The sequence below is a fragment of the Bidens hawaiensis genome, unplaced genomic scaffold, assembly GCF_021521415.1.
Source record: "Bidens hawaiensis isolate Kalapana, Puna unplaced genomic scaffold, B.hawaiensis_p1.1 tig00018568_1, whole genome shotgun sequence".
In the NCBI taxonomy this organism is placed as follows: domain Eukaryota; kingdom Viridiplantae; phylum Streptophyta; class Magnoliopsida; order Asterales; family Asteraceae; genus Bidens; species Bidens hawaiensis.
In genome coordinates, this window is record NW_027492810.1 from 183,169 (window position 1) to 205,349 (window position 22,181).

General features: G+C 35.6%; 1 pseudogene; it reads right to left on the reverse strand.

Annotated features, from left to right (window-relative positions):
• Positions 1 to 11,144: 11,144 nt before the first annotated feature.
• Positions 11,145 to 13,096, reverse strand: LOC143556390 (inactive LRR receptor-like serine/threonine-protein kinase BIR2 pseudogene; annotated as a pseudogene).
• Between the last annotated feature and the right edge of the window lie 9,085 nt (positions 13,097 to 22,181).

Here is a 22,181-nt window from a genome sequence, read left to right on the forward strand (position 1 = left end):
CCTCTTTGGCAACCTTCTCATCAAGGTCGGCTGGTTTCAAACCCTGCAAAACTGAAAGTGGCTTACCATAGCATGATGAAACCGCACCCACGTAAGGGTAAGTGAGCCTTTCCATCGCATGAACTGAACCAGTAAAAAGCTTGTAGGCTTCAGGGTTGAACAAGGGGGACTGCTCCATAGGCTGACCGATTTCGTGATGATGGAAGCCTGCAATGAAGCCCAAATGCTTCCCATGACCTAGCAGCTTCGTGTAAACATCACCCAGCACCGAGTTAAACTCTTTAGAATGAAGCAAGTAAGATACAACTTGCTGAAACCCATGCTCAATCAACCATTTGTTGTCATCAGAAGTCTGAGTAACCGAAGCCTTCAAGCCTTTCTTCTCCATCTCGAAGGCTCTCCTCTGCACCTCAAAGGCTTCACGGTCAGCATCCAACTTGGCCCTATCAGCCTCCATGGCTTTCTTCAACCCTGCCATCTCAATCTCATGGCCACGAGCCAACTCTTCAATCTTTTTCACATGCACTTTCTCCTTATTTGAATAACCTTCAACTTCTTTCTTCATAACCGCCATAGAGGCCTTCATCTTCTCCTTCGACTTCATGAACTCCTCATACTCCTCCGTCCCCGTGCGAAACCGAGTAACACCTTCTGCCAAAAGGGCAGAAAAGTTACAAGAGTTCAAAATCAACCTAGACAACAGGGATTCACCTTCCATCTTGGAGATAGTATCACGAACCCCCGGAGGAGAAAAATGAGCCAATGCATCGGCACAAACCTCGGGATCCTTGAAACTATCCCCAACCTTGACACTCCATCCTGGCACATAAACTGCATTCCCGTCCAACCCTTGAACGACTGGCATCTCAACCTTCTTGCCAGTCGACTTCTTCTTCTTAGAAACCACCAACCCCTGTTCCTTCTCAGCCTCCATAGTTGGGCCTTGGTCTTCAGAAACCTGAATATCATCACTAACCTCAATAGGCTCATGAGAGGATGAGGCGGCAACAGACTTTACCAAACGACGTGTTGAACGACGAGTGGAAGATTTTGGACCAGTGGTCTTGGTGAACCCTTTAACATTTGCAACCCCAGCATACTCAACATCCTCAAATCGACCCTCTTTCCCTCGAATAACCGAATCCTCCCTAACAACGGCTGCAATATCAGTAAAAGCAACGTCGGAAGTATCGTCACTCTTTAGGAAGTCCAAAGCAGACATGGCTGCAAACACAAAAGAAATCCATCAACAAATATATCAACAAGGTAAGCCAAATACGGGATAAACAAGCGCATACCCTTATTATCCCTCATAAGCACGGGATCCTGATTAGGCTTATCCCAAAGTTTGCTAATTCCTAATAACACAAGAAGATGTTCGGGGAGAGGGCGAAGATGCGAAGGACATGTTCTAATGGATTTCAAAAAGGCTTCGTTTAACTCAGATTCGGCCGGTTTTGGTTCATTTAGAACGGCTTCGGGTTGTCTCCAAACGGGTTTAAACGGAAGGATAGAATCAGAAACAAAGAAAAACCGGTCCTTCCAAAAACCGAGGGTCGTAACCGCTGAGGAAACCAAACATATATCAAGCTTGGTATGTTCGAACGTGTACCAATCACCATTTTTCGCTAAGCGAAAGAAACAGCGAAAATTCAACAGCGAAGGGTCATAACTTAGGGCTCTACACAAAACTTCAAAGTGCAAAACCCTAGCGAGCCCTAACGGATGGATTTATCCAAATGATATACGATAATACTCCAAAACATTAAGAACAAAAACCGAAAAAGGGTGTCGGAGGTTAGAAAATTCAAAATGACGGCAATATAGAGCGATAAAACCCGCCGGACAACGATCGATGGAAGAATCGACCGGCGGAGCAATCGGTTTATACTTTAACCCTATTCCCCACTCAATACAAAACGATTCAACCTCTTCCTGGGTTAATCGGGAAAAACTGATCGAAAGATCCTTTTTGGTAACCATAATTTTGAAGAAGAAGGAAGGATCGAAACTAACCTGGTAATGGATTGAATGAGACTTGAAAGTGTTTATGGTGGAAATTGTTAAACAAATCTGGAAGAAAGTGAATAGTTATCCCATTGATAGCTATTAATGAAAAGCAGTTATTGGAAACCATAATCTGACAGTTACAATCACATCAACTGTCACATCAATAACTCAAAAAACAACCAAAACTGAACAAAGCTTCGAAGCCTACAAGCCTTGAAGCCTTTAAGCAATAAACAAAATGTGTGCAAAAGTCAGAAGCTCTTGAGCATACTCCTCAAACACCTCTGACTTGGGGGGCTGATGACGGGGGTAGCCCAAGGAAATAACAAAATGGCTGGAACACATTAACGCTAAAAGGGTTAAAAGGTTAAAAGCTTCGTTTCCCTCCCAAACTTATGTAAACAAGTACCCATGTGCTACAGTATGATGTCACATCACTGTTCACATCCTTGTCCCCTCTGAACAAAGGACATGCTCAGATAAAGTAATATTATTTTAACTATGGACCAGCGGTCCAAAGCTTCCCGCCCATAAAGGTCAACTCTCTAGGCAATCTGGAGGAGAACTAGATTAGTTACAATTGGACGAAAGGCTTAAGTCTCTTATCCTATATAAGAGAGACTTAGCCATAAACATAAACACAACAGATTAGGGCAGATAACACCATCTCCCTAATCTTCTCTTCTTCCTTGAGAAATATGCTCTTAGCTTATTTCTTTCTTACTTCAATAACTTCATAGCTTCACCAAGAACATCATTCTAAAACTGATTCCAAACATCACGGTTCTTGATCTTCGGTGAGCTATAACAACAAACAACTAACTAGTGAACCTCCTTCTACGTTTTGCAAACGTAGAGGGACACCACGACCTGCGTTAGGTTAACCTGAACCCTTGAAGCTTGTTAGCCTAACCAGTCCATTCACTATCATTGGTCTTATCTTTGTTGTAGCAACACTTATTAAGTAGAAAAACGACATAAATTACATATATAAAACAAAGAAACAACTAAATGGGTTTTATATAATACCCCTAAGTCCTAATCCTTTCCAAACACATCTACCGACTCAAATTTCAAATTCAACATTATCTTTTATTTTAAACAATAAAATAAAACTAATTAAACAAACCGAACCCTTGAGTATTATATCTCCTCCAAAATACACCTTTGAGATCAACCGAACCGCCCTTTTGTTGTTGTAATTTTTATCAGTTCCAAGTATGGTCAAGTTTTTGACCGATTTGACTTGGTTTTATTGGTTTTAGTTGGGTCGGGTCGGGTTTAACCAAGTAGAGGTGGAACTGGTTCGGTGGTTAGGCTCCAGGTCCAGATAGGTTTCTTTGAAGAACCGGAACCTGGTTTGTATCTACGGGGTATGTAGGAAAGGGTCCGGGTCGGGTCTGGAACCATTATATGTTATTTGGTGTCTGGCCAGACAGACGTGCACAAACCGTGTATTTTTTTGTACCCAAAACCGGGTATACAACGTGAAGAATTGGACATGTAATAGTAAAGCCCAATACTCGAGGAACACAGAATTGATTTGGGGCAACTTTATTGTATTGGGCTTGAATGGAAATGGGATTGCTTGCTGTTAGTTAGAGCCTTAGAGGTGCAAATCGGTTACCCGATTTGAAACAGGAAACCGAACTGGTTCGAGTGTATTTTAACATTTTAGTGTTTAATTATTTTTTTTGGTATTTCTTTTAGAAAAATCCGGTATATAGTCAGAACCAGGTTCAGTTAATAACCTAACCAGTTATTAGAAATAACCGGTGTTGACCATTTAACCAAACACCGGTTTGGTTAATAATTGATGGCCCGGAAACCGATCAACCGGCATTTACACACCTGCTATTAGTAAAAATAAACGTAATAGGATTGAGTTGAGTTCTTGACCGGGTGTGAGAAGCCTATGTTTAGGGGTCCATAGAATTAATGAACTCCTTGTTTTTTTTTGTTGTTTTTTTTTAACTAAGGGATTATCAGACTGATTTTGTACTTGTCAACTATTCAACACCATGTTCAATATAACAATTTGAAAATATTAACTTTGTGTCAAAAATTAATCATCCTTTTTACCATACAAATACACAAGTTGATAGTATATTACTTGTAAGATATATCTTATAATGAACACAATAAACTTATATGAAAATTTTATTTAAAACTCATCAAATTTATTCATAGTGAACTAAAGCTTAAACTTATTTCTTAAAAGTCTCTCTCTTTGCACATATTAAGTGCACATATATGAACCACAATAACAATGGCGATAGGCACATTGTTGATAAGCGACAGGACAATGACAATATCTTGCACACTGAGCCACGTTTGTACACATAGGAACACTTGTTGGTTTCACTGAACCCTTTGGCGCCACTGATGCATAGGTTGATGTATCAGAAGAACCTGTTAATGATCATAAACAAAACAACATAAGTATATAATCAATTAATCATAACTACGAAAACGTAACTTCTTTCGGTGTTCTAAGTTTCGATTCTAAGAAGACTGGCAAACCTGAGGTTGACACAACAAGGAGCAGGAAGCATATCATGATGAAAACCTTCGCCATTTTGGGGATAATTACGAGTTTATAAGTGATAAAACTTAATTTTTTTTGTTATTGAAGTGTTATGTTCTACTTAAGGATGAAAGTATATATAGTGAGGGGATGAACATATGGGTGGGTAGTGTGTAAATTAAAATTTTGTAACATTTAATCATGTCATGTCTTATTAGGAAAATTAAGGAGTTAATGGTCTGTAACAATAAAGTCTCATGTTGCTACAAAAAAAGCTAGCTAGCTTAAATCTATAATTTAATGTATTATTATATATAATATATTTCTTTTTGAAATGTTAATGCATTATCATATCATATTTTACTTTTTTTAATTTGGAAATGTTACGTTGTAAAATATTGTTTTCTATAATTTGATTTCACTAAGTGAATAGTTAATATTGATCAAGTGACAAGATTTGAGAGCAGCTTCAACTCCTGAAGACGGATGACACAAGGCATGCATATCGCGTCTGTTTGGGCGTTCGTTCTTTGGTGTGTTTGGACCTCAAATGATAGGCGATGGCTCGGCGTGAGTGTGCGCCACTTTCACACACTTAAGTTTTATAAGTGGATGTAGAATATTAGATAAACGGGTGCGTTTGAGAAATAAGTTAATATATAATGTGACAACTGAGATGACGTCCTTTGTAAATGTGTGAAAGGAGATGCGTTGAAGTCTTGAAAATGTTCCAATTAATACGGAGTCTGTATTAAATGGAGTGATGAAAGAGAGATTTACACGTAAGTAAAACTTTCCAACTTAACTTTAGATTTTGAATATATAAATTTATTTTCGATAAATTCTATAGAGAAAAGTCTAGAATTTCTTGAGATTAAAATCGTGTCCGTGATAAATAGCATGTTTATGGAGAAAATAAAGCATCCTCGTTGACGTTTTTTTATTTAAAAAATAATTAAATATTCATGCGTGTTGCCATAACAGGGTGTCGGGTTCACTTAGCCATTACTAGTTTATAATGAGTTTCGAGTTTTCAAATATCCATCTACCATTACAATGTTGCGTCAAAATGATTTTATTGATTAAACAAAATTCTGGCATGTTGCAAAAGAAACTTGCATACATACACATAGAGGCGATTACCCCTCTTTAAATTTGTGCATGTATAAGCGTCATGTCGAGTTCATTCATACCCCTTTTTAACGAACATGATTTTTAGTCTAATCCACCCATCAGTATAACTAACGTTGATGAGGGTTTTGTGTATCTTTAAAACTGAAGACTCACTGATAGTATTGTCACATGTTGTTAATTGGGCATCTAGATTCAACACACGCATATGACAAGAAAAAAAAGTCCCTTTAACAACATATGACAGTACTATTAAAGAGTTTTAAATTATAAAGATACCCTAACCTTCATTACTATTAGACGACTAGAGTTGCATTTCCATGTTTACCTTTCAATAACTATATCTAAGAATTAAAACTCAGTGTCACATATTGTTAATATGCATATTGGTAATTCTAGCATCATAATTATAGTATTGCTTGTGAGATTACTGAGTATGATAAATATGTTACAATTGCTTTGCATGTTAACAAATAACAACTCAAATAGACAATTAAATACTTCAAGTTTTGCTCATGAATATATTTGATAAAACCGGATATGTAAATCCTAAAATGCGCGCACACTGGTTCCGTACAAATTAGTGTAATAATGCGGCATTTGTACCAGGGCGTTGCACATCCCATGTGGTACCCAAGTGACACTCCAACATCACCACAAACATAAGAAAAAATCGGTGTTCCCCTTCTTGCCGTTATTAGGAGAACGACGCTTTTCAACACAGTGGATGGACCCCATCCATTTTCAACCAATCAGTATCACTCATATTATATATACGTTTTATAACTTATATATATTTTTATTCATATGGGATAGATTTAACCATTATGTATCTTATTAGTCAGGCGTTTTTCACCTACGTGACAGTGATGTAGCATGCGTTTTTCACTTCTTTGGCAAACCTCTACAGATGCCCTTATAATACGCTTCAGGCGCGCAGAATTTGTACATTAACAAATAAATTCTTTTTCATGTCACCCATATTATGTATTTGTTTTATAATTTATATTTTTTTATGGGATAGATTAAACCATTACGTATCTTTTTAGCCAGATGTTTTTCACTTCTTTAACGAACCTATACGGACGCCCTTACAATATCTTTTATGCGCGTCAATTTGCCATGATTTGGTAATTTGTACATTAACATCATCATCATCATCATCATCATCATCGTACTCAGTATATCCCACCAATAGCAATGCTATGGTAGGGTCTGAGGAGGATAAGATGTAGACAGCCTTACCTCTATCCCATAGGGATAGAGAGGCTGCTTCCGGTGAGACCCCCGGCTCGATAGTAGTTTTGAATCAAGCCTTGGACATAAGACACATAACACTCAATCATCGGGACACCGGCTGATTGGTGCATGTGCCCTTGTCTTTCGGCTATCAACGCCACCACATGATGCCTGATTAACCTTCCGCCACTTTTAACGTTATTTTCACGTGATTAGTAAAATAACGTCAAAATTAGTGCAATTTTACTTTTGCCCACCCAAGGGTTCACACATATATACATTATTTGTACATTAACAAATAAATTATTTTTCATGTCAACAACAAAACCATTTTAGGAGATGAACATGCTCTTTCCAAATGTCTTGAATTCTTGATACCATAAAGTAATAATCACTCTTACCATCCAGCCACTTTTCTTAAAAATGTTCCTTTTATAAGCATCAAAATCTAAAAATCCAGGATTCAACCTTATATCCTAAGTGACATAGTGTTGATCCATTATATAATCAGACAAAAATGTACCAGGCCAAGATTTACTTTAATGTTGATCAATGGTAGTAGAAGGGGGGGGGGGGGGGTCACTGTAGTGTTTTATTTTTTTTTTGGTCTGATAAAGAGACTTGTGTCTGTTCAGTATGTTTTCTGCAAGGATCATTCAAACTTTGATTCTTGACCTCTTTTCTCTGTATAATTGCTTTCAAGTTTTGATTTTGTTGCATATTGTTTTCTGTTTAGTTTGTAATTGTCTGCAGGTTTCTTAACTGTATATTTTTAACTAAACTGGCACAAAATCCAATGGGTTGTAATTTGTAAACACCTGCAGTTAATAAATAATAATAAGAAGATAGTAAGGGTCCCTTTTGATATACTGTTGCATGACAAAGTTCTTGGGTGGGCCCAACACTTATTATTATTGAACTTCTGTTATTATTTTATTTTATATTATAGATGCAAAATCAAATCTTTTTTGCAGCATTCCACCTATAAAAAAAGGTGGCACACTCTTACTTCACTAACTTCAAAACTATACATAACATAACTTATTATTTCTCTCCTTTGTATACCCCCCCCCCCCAAAGGATTGCATAGTTGAATTATCTTGATACAGCTTGATACAAGATTCTTATAACATCAGCATGGGATTTGGAAGGATACAAAGTTAAGATTTAAGTAGTGGAAATGAACGGTAGAGCGGTTTTAAAGGCGATTTTTTTGGTGGGATTTTGTTGGTTTTTGTTGTTTGCAACAACGATACACGGAAGGCGTGCGGTTGCTTCCACTGCAAGTTTTGGAGGGTTCAAGTCACGAGGGAAAGCGAGACAAGACGGTTCGGTTATCAACCATGTCAGCAAGAGACGAGTCCCAAACGGGCCCGATCCTGTTCATAACAGGTATCAATATATCATTATCAAACTTGTTAAAAATTGTTAAAAAAGTTAATTAATTTTGTATTTGTATATATTATCAGGAGAACGAGAAATACGAAACAACCTCCGAATCGGGCCTAGAACCGAAAGGGTATTAGAATTTGAATTTGATTTGGTATGACAAGTTGTGTACATGAAATGTTGCAGAAGCAGCTTTTTGAAGGTTTGATAATGATTCAAGGTGTTTGGTTTTGCATGAATGAAATAGTTATTAACTTATTATTATGTGTTATTAATTATCAAACATCTTTTGGATACATATTTTTTGTAGGTGATATATGTAATTAATTATCAGTCTTTGCTTGCTTTAGCTATAGCATTGAGCTTTAAAACTTAAAAGAGTTGGCTTTATTCCTCTTGTTAAGTGGGTTGTGTTCCCTAAAAAAAGCAGTTTTATTCAATCTGTTAAAGCTTCTCTTCTTTCAACAAATCTTTCTTTTTTGAATAGAGAGATGACCAACTTCTTAAAGCTATGGTCTTTATTCACTATGCTTTAGTTTACATCAACATTATGCAGCATGCACATCTAATCTTTCCGGTGCGAAAACTAATTTGTAGTTTGAATCATTTGTACGTGTATAAAGTTAGTTTTAGTACATATTAATAGTTAAAAAATATATAGTTGTACAACAATTGCACTTAGGGTTATTCTTCTGGTTGTTTTATTGGGTTTCGAATTTATCGAGTCGGGTGTAATTTGACGGGCTTTTATGGTCTTCAAAGTGTTGAAAGAAACTTCAACTTAGTGGTATAAGACTATAAGTAGAGTTGTGCAAGAGACCAAAAAAACCAATCAGGAACCGAAAAATCCAAATCGAAACAACCGAACCGAAACAAAAACCTACGGTTTGTTTTATGTTTTTGGTTTTGCATTTAATAAAACCGAAAAAACCAAACCGAACCGAATTTCTAAATTTTTGTTATTTTATATTTTATATTAAGTAATTTATAAGAATTAATAAACATGTAACTCAAATATTTTTGTTAAAATGTTTAATAGTCTATTATTTTACAATTAACAAAATTATTTATACTTAATTAATTATTTTTAACCTAAAATTTTCAAGATCAAATGGCAAAAACTGAAAAAACCAAAACCGAACCGAAACCAAAATGAAAACCGAAAAACCAAAATCAAACGGTTTCAAAGACTCCAAAAACCGAAGTTTTGGTTTTCGGTTCGATTTTAACCAAAAACCACACCGAACCGCACCACGCACACCCCTAGGTATAAGTCTACTACGCTACATATTTAATTTACCAATCAAAATATCAAGTATCAACGCTGTTAACGTTACTCTAGAAAAAAAATTGAAAACTATCAGACACTAATCGATATTTATTTAAATATAATAAAACAAAACCACAAAATTACTAGGAAATGGGGATATGATTTTTGAACTACATCGCGTTAATTGGGTCAGGTCTGTTCAGGTCGGGTGAAAATGACGGCCCTAATTGTACTCTCCATATGCCAAGTCAGTCTATTCAGTCTGTTTGGTTTCTTTCCAATCTTATCCTTATGTGGTTTTTGGATTGTGATTTTGAATGTTTTAAGAAACATTATTTTCTATTTCTTAAAGTAAACAAGATTCAAATTTTTAAAGGTACCTTTTGTTTCTTTAGGTTGCATGCATGAGTTGTACAATATACAAAACACTCACCTTCATTTTCCTTTACCTTCTCATGTGATTCATCACTTTTGCTTTTACATTAACATAAAGTACATCAAGGTTCTTTATAATAACCAATGATTCAAGATCGAATAACTCGAAATATTTGTAAAAACAACTATATTCGATAAAAGAAGCTTAATTCTAGAGTTAACATTGGTCATACCTCATAACTATGTTATAAAAAGCAATTTTAGTTCGACCACATAAGGTAAGTACCTGTAAACGGACACGAACAAGGGCATGCTTGTGTTCGTTCATTTAGCTTTAAACGACATGAACACCAACACTTAACCGGACAAATATTTGTGTTCATGTGCGTTCGGTTAAGAAATGAACATGTTCGTGTTCGTTTATGTTTGTTCATTTAAAGTATAAACGAACAGTTTACAAACATATATGAACACACACAAATGTACATGAAAACAAGCAAACATAAACAAACATAAACGAACATAAATTAATATAAACGAACAACTATAAAACATTAAGTAATGATTCATCCAAAAATGAACATAAATAAATGAACGTTCACAAACATATATGAAAGAATAAAACATGTGTTTATGTTCTTTCGTTTAATTAAATGAACACAAACTTTTTGTTCACGTTGTTCATTTATTAAATGAACGAACATAAACGAACTTCCTGTCACGATTCACAAACAGTTCACTGAAAGTTTGGTTCGTTTATAGGCACTGTCTTATTAATGACCACATGCTTGTTGAGGAAAGAACTTAGAGGTTAAGGAAATCAGTTTATTAAATTATGAAATTTCACTAAGGGGGAAAGTAGAAAATCTTCTTTTTTTGAAGTTTGTCTTTTTTGACTTCTTTTGAGGGGTGACCTTTATCATCAACTTTAGGACTCAAGCACTAGCTAATACACCTTCAGAAGCATGCTGAGGCTAACCTTTATACCCAAAGCCTTACCAGTGGGTGATTGGGTGCTTCACTTTTTCTCAATTTCTATATATATTTTTTAATTAAAATAACATGAAAATTGATAAATTATATAACTCATAAATTTTAAAACTTAGAATGTTTAACTAGTTTGTAGTCTATGTACAGAGTTTGTAACTCTGTATGATAGATTTGGCCAGTTGTTTTACCAAACAAACTCGACTTTTGACCATTTCAAATTGTTATAAATCGCGTAAGAAATAAATATGAGACTATACATTTATATTAACAAATATCAAACGTATAACAACAGAGCCAGCATAAATAAGCAGTACATAGTTTATTAGATTACAATAAGCATACCTCGGTAGAACAATAAGATAGCACAAGGTTTGACTGTAAAGTCAAAGCTTCTTCGCGCGTCTTGATTCTTGAACGCCACGGGTCAAACACTATCGTCCCCATCATTTAAGTCGAAAAGAAGTGGAAACTCGTCATAATGTTGTGAGACACTTGGTTCTCGAGCTATCTTGTTTAACGCTTCAGAAACTCGATGCATTGACCATTTTGACTCAGGTTGAGAAGCCACACAATTACCAGCAATTCGAAGAACTTGAACAATTTCATCGTCATGGCCCGTGCCATACAGATTCTTATCAATCGCATCCTCGATACGTCCCGAGGCAGAAAGTTGGTTTACCCAACTTACCAAATTACCCTTGAACCCTTCTTCAGCAGCAGTCGGTTTAAGAAGTTTCTGCCCTGTTGCCAATTCCATTAGCACTACACCAAAACCATAAGTATCCCCTTTTGCAGAAGCAGTCTCGTCCGGTTGACCAGAAGACGAAGTCAACAGTCTAGCCAATCCAAAGTCAACTATCCTTGCATTGTAATCTTCATCTAGAAATATGACATCACAGCTAACATTTTGAAGTAATATCGCAGGCCGACAACCATGGTGAAGCCAAGCAAGACCTCGCGCTGCAGTTACAGCAATCCGTAACCTAGAAGGCCAATCTAACAAAGTCCCATATTTACTCAAAACCGACGATAAAGTTCCATTACACATATACTTATAAACCAAAAGCTTTTCATCTTCCGCAATACAGTAACCCAACAAAGGCGTCAAATTCGGATGCTTAACCTGACCTAACTTGCTCATCTCAACACGAAACTGTCGCTCGTGAAGCTTACAAGTATCAAGCCTCTTAACCGCAAGCGTCGAACCATCCGACAAATCCGCTATATAAGTCGTCCCGGTCTGCGTCGACACTATAACATTCTCCCTACTAAAATTATTCGTCGCAATCATCAAATCAACAAGCCTTACCTTAACAAGCGGCTTCTGAAACAACGAAACGTGAAGAAGCTTATACGCTCGCATCTTATCCGTCCAACTATCACCGTCATCATCTCGTTCAACGCTTCCTCTCTTCCTACTCTTCGCCGAGCACCACCACCAAATCCCAAACCCTAACAATAATGACGCAACCGCCCCAACCACACCGGCCGCCACAATAATCGTGAGGTTCCGCTTACTCAAACCGCCACACGAACCAACCGGCTTCCCACACAATCCTTTATTTCCATCGAAATTATCCGAACTAAATAAACTCGACGGAATCGAACCGGATAAATCATTATCCGCAACCGAAAACTTATTCAACCTAACTAAATTCGATAACTCTACCGGTATATTCCCGGACAACTTATTACCGGATAAATCAACCGCGTTTAAAAACGAGCAATTACCGAGACTCGGAGGTATTCCACCGGTTAATTCATTATTCGATAAATCTAATCTAACTAAATACGGCAACCACGTGCATAATTCACTAGGAATTGAACCAGTAATATTATTACTTGACAGATCTAGGTTCTGTAAGCTTTCACAGAGTGCGAGGTTACGAAGCGTGAGTGAAATCAACCGGTTCTCTTGATCGTTCCAGCACGTGACACCGGTGAACGTGCAGATGAAGCCTCTAGTGGTGTTCGTGAAGGTCCACGTGATCTGTGACTGTGGATCGGTTAGTGATTGTTTTACGCCGCGGAGGCACGTGACGTCATCCTCGGCGGCGAGTGACGGTAGCCGTGACGAGAGTATGATGGTGGTTAATAACAGCAACACGGTGGATTTGAGGTGGATCATGGAGCTAGAGCTAGGGTTTGGTGATTTGGAGGTTGGAATATTATTATTATTATTATTATTATTATTATTATTATTATTATGTTATGGCTGTAAGACGACGATAAGGAAGAAGAAGAGAAGCATTGACTTTGACTTACTTGCTTTTTAGTTGGCAGTATAAAGTAGAAGGTGGTGGTTTAATTGGCGGGTTTTTTACTTTTAACTAGGTAACAACTATGTCGGTATCGGTTACGTCTATAATATACTGGGTGTAAATCCAACAGTCAATTTCATAAACGATACCGAGACTAAACTCAAAAAATTAATTTGTCAACGTCTAATGACAAATTCAGTTGGTATTGATTAAGTTTGATTTACATATGTAATTTAACCTCGAAGTTGGGAGTGATAACAAGTGAAATATACGGGTATCTACTATTTGGTGTTTAGCGTCGTAGAGGTGTGTTTTTTTAACCGTACATGAACTAGAGAATGCTTAGAAAAACCAAACTCGATAAATTCGAATCTTAAATGGGTCCGTTGTCAGGTCATTTTTTTATATAAAAAAACCTCAACAACTCGATGGCCGAAACACAAAGACTGATAACAACCCGAATATTCATTGTGTTTTCTTTATACATGTGTTTTGATTTGGAGCTTTGGTATTTGAAATATGATGTTTGATAGTTTTAAGACTTTTATACATTATCATAGATGGAAAAATATGATATGTAATTTGTTCGTTGTTTTGTATTGTCTTTCCCCTGTTAGTTTCTCGGTAGGAGGGGTCGGTTTAATAATGTTTAAATTAGTATGATATTTATTTAGTAGCATGATGATAATTTGAGGATAATTTTTTTTTCATTTTACATTTAGGCCCGAATATCGAACAACCAGACCAACATGAATATATATAGGTTGGTTATTGGGTCACTTTTTCCTAGCCAAAACCACAAAACAACCCTATCCCAAAAAAAATAACCTTAAGAACACCCTTATTGGTGTAACAACATTCTTATAGCGTGTTACATATATGACGTCAATCCCATCTTTTATAAACACACCAAACATTTCGAGATTAAAGTGCACTTTACTTGGATATGGTTTAGGCTATGTATCTTAAGATCCGTTATGTTGGTAACACATAAGGTTGTTGTCATCCTCATCAAAGGGTTCTCCTCAACTACGTTTTTCTATCTCGAATTCAAGCTTCAATAGAGTTACCATTGTCTGATTTGAGAGAGCTAGCGTTTTAAACATATTGTCTATATTCATTTATGTTTATTGTTTAGCATTCTAGTCATGTGATGTGACCTTCCATATCGTGCATTTTGTATATAGAGAGATGGCATTGTTAAAAATAATATACACAAAAATGTACATACAATATTGAGCATATTCGTATCTTTTTTTTTTCTATTTTGCTTTACCGGTATGTAAATCTTTTCACATACGATATATGTTTGTCTCTATGTTTATTTGTTTTTAATTTATGTTTACATGCATAGTTATACTTATTTATTCAATTAATGAAATTGATAAATGAGCATCCTTTAGGCTATGTGTAGTTGATGGACTACAAAATGGGGCGTTTTGCGTCATATGGCGCCCAGTCAGCAAACGGTGGTTTTTGTTTTTGGGGTGTAGTGGTGTTGTAGCCCTATACATACATACATACATACATACTAGTAGTTGTGCCCGCGCGTTGCGGCGGGATGCAATGGGTATATGTTTTGTATGAGCTCGGTTTACAGTGCGGGGTTGATGCAATGAGAATTTGGACAGACTTCTAGGCACTAATTTCTGTCGAGCCATGTATGGGAAACTCGTTTATCATTTTGTACTTCTAGGCACTAATATCGCACAACGACCGAGCTCGAGTTGAGCTTAGGCTCGTTTATGGTTTTTTCAAAATACATGAACCAATCAAATGCATATATAAATTAACTAGGTTAGATCCCGTGTAATACACGGTCTGGTAATAAATAAAAACAAAAAGAAGAAATTTTGATACAAATATATTTACAAAATAAATAAATATATATTTAGTGTATAAATAAAAAGACTCGGCTAACTGATGATAAATATTTGGTTTCTCCTTAGAAGAAAGTTAATCCATTTATATAAAGCGAGAAGGGAACTTCATCTTCTGAACCATAGTAAACCACAAACCATAATCTCCTACAAACTATGAAACGATAACACTTGAATTAAAAAAAATAAATGTAAACGTGATTATATATATAGACTTGTATCTACATATCACAGACATTACTTAGTGAAATAACAAATATTGCAGATAAACAAAACGATATGAGCAATTGAGCAACTTATCATTAACTTCAACTTTAAGTCGAGCTTGACGCTTGTTAATGATCAAAATTGACAACAGATCACTTTCAATGTCTTCAGCCAGAAATTAGCAGGGCCTATATTTCTGTTTCAAGAATTCAATTGCTGAGATAAATTTATAGGAAAATGTATTAGCAAATGAGAGCTTTATCTTAAAAAGGTATTGAGGAAAGTTAGTGGTTTGTGTAAAACGGTAACTTGGAAGTTGATTATGTTTTTGTGTTCCCAGATCAGATCAAGTCAATGCAAAAATGGATTGTTTTTTATTTCAAAGAGGGTTTAATTCTTTCGGGCCAAAGGTTGTTTTGCTTTGCCATATAAAGTACTGTGCAACTATGGTATTATATATGGTCAATTGTTTATATTTTGCAGCATCCCATATTTTATTTTTTCTAATTAGCTTTGTAATAGTCGTTAGTTATCAGTTAAGTTATTATTTAATTAGTAAAATAACAAAAACTAAAGAAAAATAACAAAATACTGACCATAAGATTGTTTGCTCCATCAAACTCGTTTGCATACAATTCGGCCAGGGCTTCATTATAGTTTGCATCCTTCAACCGGTAACTTTTGCACAAAAGTCATAATAAATACACTTTATATCATCAATTTTTCTCATTTGTTAACTAATAATAAATAAAAACAAAAAAAAGAAATATTGAATAATTATATACATTTCCTTGTCTCCAAAACTGAGATTTGAGTATAAAGCTTCTCGAAATGGACCGTAACATGGTCTGGCATATCTGTACATAAAAAACAATCTTGTTTTAAGAAAATCAAAATACGTTAAACAAAGAGTTAGTAGAAATGAAGATTAGAAATTTACTTCACAGTAAGGACACAAAAGACATGTGTTGAAAATATTCAGCATCAAACGTTGACCGAATTGCCCCTACACAACCATCCGTCCTGTCAAAAACCAAATTATATACATTCATAGTGAGAGCTACATTAAATTGGAATATAAATAGCAAACACAAAATATACATTAGAAAATAGAAAACAGAAATCCCTAATATTTAATCAAAACTATACATTTAGAATCAATCGAATTGTATAAAAAAACACCAAAACAAACCAAAATACTAACTCATTCTTGAAAATAAAATCTATGTTTTGAAGCAACATGACATTGAAAACAAAATATGTATATGACTAATCGAATTACATATCAATATGAATAATCGAATTGTTTAAATTGAATCCTTAAATTGGATATGTAATCATCATAGAATTAGGGTTGAGGTTTAAATTTAATTTAATATGTGAATTAGATTACATTTCGACATCAGATGAATCGGATCAGATGATGGATTTCAAATATTGATAAGATGTACTTAACTATTGATATCAAGTTTGATTTGATTGATGTCGAATCAGACTACATCAGAAGATGAAGAGAAGATGAAGACTGATCGATTTTTTAATGATCAACATGTGGTTTGATACATACCTTTAAAGTTGAAGATTGGTCGATTTGAAAGCAATTCCAAGCGTAATAAGAAGATGCTGATTAGTGATTATCTTCATTGTTAGGGTTAGAGATATTGATTATAATTGGCCGCCGCTGATGAAAATTAATTAGGCGCGATTTTGAATTGGAAAAATAATTAATTAAAATAATGAAAAAAATTAGAAAATGCCACATGGCAATTTGAACACATTTGGTGAAAAATCCACTGGTTTATTATATAGAGAGATTAATATATATTAAACGAGAAGCGCCCGAGATGAGCTCAAGCTTGGTAAAGCAAGTCACAAGCCGAGCTTGAGCTTTTGAAAAAAGAGCTTGAAACGAGCTGAGCTCGAGCTAGAACCCTCGTAAGTCAAAACGAGCCGAGCTCGGGCTTTATTTAAGTTCTCCTGTCATACTTCTGAAAAGAGTACATAAGAAACCATAAAGTTACTCGGAAAAGAAATGGGAACTTGTTATTTCATACTTTATTAAAAACTTCAGCAGGATCTGTGTTCAACCATGTCTTCATAACTCACAACACAGGCATACACTTGGAAAGCTCTTCTGGATTGAGAAGCCTAAAAGCAACACTACCACAACAAGTGTAACGTGGTACCAGCTCACACCAAGATCTTCATTATTTTTAATACCAAGCTTCTCCTGCAAAAGTATATGACATGCTCACATTACATAAGAATATTTGCAGCAACAAATATGTATAATAATAAACATTATTAATAAATTTAACAACGAACATTACCATTCGACCATTCGATCGTCAGCTACTACATACTTCTCCACCTCCATTGAAAGCCATCGGGAAATCGAGTTTCCCTCTTTTGACTAGTGACAACGCCACAATGACTAACCATAACAATGGTCAACCATCGGAAACCCTAACTTGAACACAACCATCACCACAACGCAAACAAATAATCAAAGATGCAAAATGAAAAGCCTCAGGTCGGCTAAACGGATGCAACATACATTGCCACGCCAGAATCCGGAGCATCATCATAGCCATCAATGAGCACTGAAATGAATCCCATCTTTTAATAACTTTATAAGTAACTACCTTGTTGGTTGCAGCAGTACGCTCAGCTACAAGCTAGGTTGATTCCGAAGACACAGTAAGGAAAAATCCAGCAATATAGAAGTACTTAGCCTTCTCAACTGTCAAAAACAGTTAATCTTAGCAAGTTGAACAATGCATGAACAAACGATAACCTTTAAAAACTTAAAAATCAGTACCGAGTGCCCAGTTCTCTGGACGCTTAAGTGCTCTGACTTGTAGGCGCGTTGCGATGGGCTGATAAAAAACGGTGCATTGCGGTGGTACACGACACGAATTCGGCCGGTCTTCATGTATTGTAATATCCCAGCCCTATACGTCTACCGAAACTATAGACACATGTCCATGACCATAAAATATCATGCTCATGTTAGTAACCGGTGGGTTTGTCAACGGGCCCTACGCACTCATAACCACTGCGGTTTCAGCTGATCTCGGGACCCACCGTTCACTTAAAGGAAACTCATGGGCCCTTGCAACTGTTTTTCAGCAAGCAGTGATGGAATATCATGGGAGATAGGACTACACAAACCTGGTTATTAACGATATATGTTAATAATTACAAAAAACATATGAAACCACTAAGTAATTAGAAATAACTGAACTATTATAGGGAATATACCTCTCTAGTTTCCCCTTTGTGAACCACAAGTCCACATTTATACGTTTCAAGCTTTATAGATTGAAATGGTAACACAAGTCGTTCCACTACATCCTTTAAACGTGTCACGAACGACGTCAATAATCCCAACGCAAGCTGTTAGGTAAATGACACAATTTGAAACATAACATATCATCACCAAGATAGTTTTCGATTAACCTTTATAACAGCATCTGTATCCGGCCCCCGAAGAGATGCCCATGACACCTAAACAATGAAAAAAGAAATAAATATAAAACATTTCAATCATGTGCACAACATTCGTGTACAAAACAGTTACATTAAACTTACCCATGCCAAATGTACACTTGGACCACAATTATAAATATAATGAAACACAGAAAGTACCTTTTAGAAATTTTCAAATTCTGCCTAACATCAACATTCTTAGCTTCTGCAGCAGCTACATCTGTTGAGATGCTAACTCTCCTTCAACAGGCGCCTTGGCTCGTATTGGGACTGAGACACACCACATTGTTTCCAGATTATAAAACTAAACCACAGTGCAATGTTTAATCTGAGCTAACTAGTCTAACCTCATAGCATATAACCGACAATTTACTCTACGGAATCACGTCAAATCACATGTGGATTCAACAAATTGATAATACCAACAACAAATCAACAAAAATTAACCAAATACGTTAAAACTGGAGTACCTGCAATAGCTGAGTCGAGGTCAAAGTGGATGAAACCGATCAACGGGATAAAGCATGAACCAATTCTTGCCTTTTTAATTGATGAAAAAAATATATTTAATCACCTTCCAAAATACACATTTGATTCGATATCAATCATTGAGTTGTTCCACCAACACTTTGTCTCAATCTTTTTGGGAATTAATAATCAACAATTAACATATTATATAATAACAAAAACCATGTTACTAAATAACAATCAACGTAAAGAAATTACCTTGCCCTAATTAAACAATTGTGGAGTGTGATAACATATCTGCAATCGCCGGCTTTAGTTTATATCAGTAGTAACTTCATCCTCAATTCGCATCTTCATTGAGGCGTTTCAATTTAATCGGAGGTTCGAACAGTCTGAATGATAAATAGGAGTTCAATGATTGATATGTTTCAATCGATAGAGGGAGAGCAACGGTTTGATTATGATTACACCATAGTGTTATAGTTATTGCAATTTAAGGTGGGCATCACCATTTATTGCAAGCCAGATCCGTCGCCGGAGAGTGAGAATTAACGTTGCCTGAGAGGAATTGGGTAGCCGAGAGAATGCCGGAGAGTAATTAGCCATTAATATTACGGCGTAAGAAGAATGGATGATGAGAAGTTGCCAATTATAATGTAACATAGATATATGTTATAATGTAATATAGATACAGATATCGATATATATATATGGAGGGTTGGTATCGTTTTAGAACTCTACAAAAATTAAGAACTCTTAGGAATCCTTAACAACCAAACAATTTTTTAATTTATTTTATATATTAACATTATTTAAGAGTAGTTTTATCATATTTATATAGAAAAATTTGATTACATATATTAATCACAAGTTTACATATATGTAAAATTTATGTACTAACAAATTTACATAGGTGTAAAACAAAACATAGATATGTATAAAAACTAATTTTCAAAATTGTAATCGTAGTTATTGATATAGAAAATGATAAAACTACTCTCAAAGAACATTAACATACAAAAGTTTTTTATAAAAAACGTTAGTTTTCAAGGGTTCATTCAAGTTCTTAAATAATTTAACAGTTTTGTAATGATACTCGTCCTAGATATATATATATATATATATCACACACACATATATAATAATAAGGGGTGGGTTATAATAAAACGAAATAGTTTTCTAGGAAGAGTAAGAATAAATCTAGGCCCTTGGATCTAGGATCTAGTGTTTGAGATCGGTAGTTTTCAAAATAGCAAAATGGTTTCCTAGGATTAAGGATTTAGGCTACATAGTACCTAACTCTAAATTTTATGCTATTCCTACTTTTTCTACAAAACTATGTATTTTTATTTTAACCATTTTCTAATAATAATATACACACACGCAACACAGGCAAGAAATACATCGCGCCCCTTACAATTCGCCTAAAAATGCCCACGGGGGCGGTGTTCGCGCCTCAATTCACCCTTATCGCCCGGTACATATGCCCTTATAAACAAAAGAAAACATATAACTCAACATTATAGATAAACATATAACTAACATTATTGTTATTGGGAACTATAAAGTAAATTACGGTTCGTTTATGTGGTTTGGCATAATTGACACTTTTATCACTTTTTTTATGGGAAAATTCCCAATACAAGCGTTTATGAAAACGTTTTTCAGGTTTTAGGTGTCATTTGCAAGAAATTCCTAAAATAGGTATTATAAGCTAGTCGTAACGAGTAGTTTATGATTACACACGAGTAATTTGTAGAACCACTTAAAACTTGCCGCATGCCCATAAACTAACCGTAACGAGCAGGTTCACTAATCATTTGCTCGTCACGACTAAATAAGTTTCATTCCTCGTAATCAACGCCCACGAGTAATTCATAAATCATTTAGTCGCGATGACTAGTTTACTTGGTTTACATTCCTCACAGGAGTAGTTTATTAGTAGTTAACTCGCCGCGACTAGTTTAACCTTACAATCTACTCGTCGCGACTAAAGAACTTATGAATTACTCTTGGGCGTTGATTACGAGGCATAAAACTTATTTAGTCATGACGAGTAAATTGTTAGTAATCTCCTCGTTACGGTTAGTTTAAAGACACGTGTCAAATTTTAATTGGTTATACAAAATACTTGTCACGACTAGATTATAATACCTATTTTGGGAATTTTTTGCAAATGACACCTAAAACCTGAAAAGTGTTTTCAAAAACGTTTATTTTGGGAATTTTCCCTTTTTTTATTACCTCGGACATTATTGTTTGTAGTTTTGTCATGTCAGTGTTGATGACTACGACATCCATCTTATGTATTAAAATCTTTGGAAATGATGAAAATAAACATGTTTTAAGAATCAGAATATGCTCGTGATTAATCGGGAGGTCTATGCGTATGTAGCCTAAAAGCATCCAATGTAGTCCTCTTCACGAAATGATGTGGTATAGTATACATACAAATCGCATAAATATTGTCTTTGATCACATGCAGGATGTCTTTGATATTTCGTAAGCCCTAAACGAATACAAAAAAAGACCCTTATATATAATCTACCCCCCCCCCCCAAAGATCGGCGACAATTGAGAAAAAATCTTTTTCAGACTTTATTCGAAAAAGGTTAAACCTATATAGAGACCCTTATATATACACACACATAACTTTTTATTATAACTTTTGGCCCTTGCCGATAATGTGCCCTAGGCAGCCCCGAGCGTTACATGACCTTTGGCCTGGCCCTAGACACGATTCTTGGACTGAGACGTGGAAGCTCCGTTAGCACCTTAAGGCTGTCTTTCTCCTGAGAACCCTCGGGAATATTCAGAGACTCGGCTAATGCTTCTAGGCCCACATTCGGAGACAGACCAAGCACCTCTCTTACCCACTCACTATCTAATAATTAAATTAATTCACACCCTCATTCGTGCTTAGAAATTTGGACTTGTTACAC